This window comes from Triticum urartu, chromosome 7A, assembly GCF_056163025.1.
Source record: "Triticum urartu cultivar PI428250 chromosome 7A, HENAU_Tu73, whole genome shotgun sequence".
Taxonomy (NCBI): Eukaryota; Viridiplantae; Streptophyta; class Magnoliopsida; order Poales; family Poaceae; genus Triticum; species Triticum urartu.
The window spans coordinates 582,561,520-582,565,772 of NC_141879.1; positions in this window are offsets into that span (position 1 = coordinate 582,561,520).

The window sequence follows — 4,253 nt, forward strand, 5'->3', positions numbered from 1 at the left end:
TTACACGTACGCTTACGTGAGACTGGTTCCACCCACTGACATGCAGTAGTTGCATAAGGTGGCTAGTGGGTGTCTGTCTCTCCCACTTTAGTCGGATCGGATTCGATGAAAAGGGTCCTTATGAAGGGTAAATAGAAATTGGCATATCATGTTGTGGTTTTCGCGTAGGTAAGAAACGTTCTTGCTAGAAACCTATAGCAGCCACGTAAAAACTTGCAACAACAATTAGAGGACGTCTAACTTGTTTTTGCAGCATATGCCTTGTGATGTGATATGGCCAAAAGGATGTGATGAATGATATATGTGATGTATGAGATTGATCATGTTCTTGTAATAGGAATCACGACTTGCATGTCGATGAGTATGATAACCGGCAGGAGCCATAGGAGTTGTCTTAATTTATTTATGACCTGCGTGTCAACATAAATGTCATGTAATTACTTTACTTTATTGCTAAAGCGTTAGCCATAGTAGTAGAAGTAATATATGACGAGACAACTTCAAGAAGACACGATGATGGAGATCATGGTGTCATGCCGGTGAGAACGATGATCATGGAGCCCCGAAGATGGAGATCAAAAGGAGCAAAATGATATTGGCCATATCATGTCACTATTTGATTGCATGTGATGTTTATCATGTTTTACATCTTATTTGCTTAGAACGACGGTAGCCTAAATAAGATGATCCGTCACTAAAATTTCAAGAAAAGTGTTCCCCCTAACTGTGCACCGTTGCGAAGGTTCGTTGTTTCAAAGCACCACGTGAGGATCGGGTGTGATAGATTCTAACGTTCGAATACAACGGGTGTTGACGAGCCTAGCATGTACAGACATGGCCTCGGGACACATGCGAAACACTTAGGTTGACTTGACGAGCCTAGCATGTACAGACATGGCCTCGGAACACGGAAGACCGAAAGGTCGAACATGAGTCATATAGAAGATATGATCAACATGAGATGTTCATCGTTGATGACTAGTCCGTCTCACGTGATGATCGGACATGGCCTAGTCGATTCGGATCATGTTTCACTTAGATGACTAGAGGGATGTCTATCTGAGTGGGAGTTCATTAAATAATTTGATTAGATGAACTCAATTATCATGAACATAGTCTAAATTGTCTTTGCAAATATGTTGTAGATAAATAGCTCACGTTGTAGCTCCCTGTTTCAATACGTTCCTAGAGCAAGATTAAGTTGAAAGATATTGTAAGCAATGATGTGGACTACGTCCGTAGTCCGAGGAGTGTCCTCACTGCTACACAGAAGGCTTACGTCTTTGATGCACTGCTCGATGTGCAAACCCCTACAACGTCGTCTGTGGATGTTGTGAACACCTGACAGACACATCCTGATGACTACTTGATAGTTTAGTGCACCATACTTTATGGCTTAGAATCGGGATTCCAATGACGTTTTGAACGCCATAGAACATATGAGATGTTCTAAGAGCTGAAATTGGGATTTCAGGCTCATGCCCGTGTTGAGAGGTGTGAGACCTCTGACAAGTTCTTTTGCCAACAAGATGGAGGAGAACAGCTCAGCTAGTGAGCATGTGCTCAGAATGTCTGGGTGCTACAATCGCTTAAAGCAGTGGGAGTTAAACTTCCAGATAAGATAGTGATTGATAGAGTTCTCTAGCCACTATCACTAAGCTACTAGATCTTTGTGATGAACTATGACATGCAAGGGATGGAGTTGATCCCAGAGCTGTTCGCGGTGCTTAAGACCGCAAAAGGTAGAAATCAAGAAGGAGCATCAAGTGTTGATGGTTTAACAAGACCACTGGTTTCAAGAAGGGCAAGGGCTAGAAGGGAAACTTCATGGATGGCAAACCAGTTGCCGCTCCAGTGAAGGAACCCAAGGTTGAACCCAAACCCGAGACTAAGTGCTTCTATTGTAAGGGGAACGGTCACTGGTAGCGGAATTACCCCAAATGCATGGTAGATAAGAAGGCTGGCAACTTCAACAAAGTATATATGTGTTATTAATGTGTACCTCACTAGTACTCCTGGTAGCACCTGGGTATTGGATACCGGTTCAGTTGCTATTATTGTGACTTGAAGCAAAAGCTACGGACTAAACGGAGACTGGCTAAGGGCGAGGTGACGATGTGTGTTGGAAGTGTTTCCAAAGTTGATGAGATCACCATCGCACGCTCCATCTGCCTTCGGATTAGTATTGAACCTAGATAAATGTTATCAGGTGTCTATGTTGAGCATGAATATGATTAGATCATGTTCATTGCAATACGGTTATTCATTTAAATTAGAGAATAATGGTTATTCTGTTTACATGAATAATACCTTTCATGGTCATGCACCCTATGTGAATGGTTCATTGAATCTCGGTCGTGGTAATACACATGTTCACGCCAAAAGATGTAGAGTTAATAATGATAGTACCACTTTCTTGTGGCACTGCCGCTTAGGTCATATTGGCGTAAGATGCATGAAGAAACTCCATGTCGATGGATGTTTGGAGTCACTTGATTTTGAATCGCTTGACACATGCGAGCCATGCCTCATGGGCAGGATGACTAAGACCCCGTTTTTAGGTACAATGAAACGGGCAAGTGACTTGTTGGAAATCATACATGCTGATGCGTGCGATCCAATGAGAATTGAAGCGTGCGGTGGATATCGCTATTTTCTCATCTTCACTGACGATTTGAGTAGATATAGGTATATTTACTTAATGAAGCACAAGTCTGAAACGTTTGAAAAGTTCAAGCGATTTCAGAGTGAAGTTAAGAATCATCATAACAAGAAGATCAAATTCCTACGATCTAATCAATGAGAATTTCTGAGTTATGAGTTTGGCAAACACTTAAGACAGTGTGGAATTGTTTCACAGTTGAAGCCACCTGGAACACCATAGGGTAATGGTGTGTCCGGATGTCGTAATTGAACCTTATGAAATATGGTGCGATCTATGATGTCTCTTACCGATCTACCACTATTATTTTGATGTTATGCATTAGAGACAGCTGCATTCACTTTAGATAGGACACCATATAAGTCTGTTGAGACGACGCCGTATGAACATTGGTTTGGCAAGAAACCAAAGTTGTCGTTTCTTAATGTTTGGGGCTGCGATGCTTAAGGCTTCAGCCAGAGAAGCTCGAACCCAAAGCGGACAAACACATCTTCATAGGATACCCAAAGGTGACAGGTGGGTATACCTTCTATCTCAGATCCGAGGGCAAATTGTTTGTCGCTAAGCACAGGTCCTTTCTCGAGAAGGAGTTTCTCTCGAAAGAATTGAGTGGGAGGAAGATAGAACTTGATGAGGTTGTCGAACCTTTACTTCAACCAGAGAGTGATGCGACACAGAAAGATGCTTTCTGTGGTGCCTACGTCTGTTGAAGAGGAAGTTGATGTAGTGATCATGAAGCTTCGGATCAAGTTGCTATCGAACCTCATAGGTCGACAAGGATATGTACTACTCCTGAGTGGTACGGTAATCCTGTCTTAAATATCATGTTGTTAGACAACAATGAACCTACGAGCTATGGAGAAGCGATGGTGGGCCCGTATTCCGACAAATGGTTAGAAGCCATGAAATCCGAGATAGGTTCCATGTATCAGAACAAAGTATGGACTTTGGTGGACTTGCCCGATGATCGGCAAGCCATTGAGATAAATGGATCTTTAAGAAGAAGACGGACGTGTGCGGTAATGTTACCGTCTATGAAGCTCGACTTATGGGAAAGAGTCTTTTCACAAGTTCAAGGAGTTGACTATGATGAGAATTTCTCACCCGTAGCGATGCTTAAGTCCGTCGGAATCATGTTAGCATTAGCTGTATTTTTCGATTATGAAATCTAACAGATGGATGTCAAAACAAGTTTTCTTACCAGTTTTCGTAAGAAAAAGTTGTATGTGATACAATAAAAGGTTTTGTCAATCCTAAGGATGCTAAAAGGTATGCTGGCTCCAGCAATCCTTCTATGGACTAGAGCAAGCATCTCGGAGTCAGAATACATGCTTTGATAGAGTGATCAAAGCTTTTAGGTTTATACAATGTTTGATAGAAACTTGTATTTACAAGAAAGTGAGTGGGAGCACTACAACATTTCTGATAAGTATATGTGGATGACATATTGTAGATCCAAAATAATGTAGAATTTCTGGAAAGCATAAACGGTTGTTTGAAGAGTGTTTTTCAAAGGAAGACCTGGATAAAGCTGCTTACATATTGGGCATCAAGATCTATAGAAATAGATCAAGACGCCTGATGATACTTT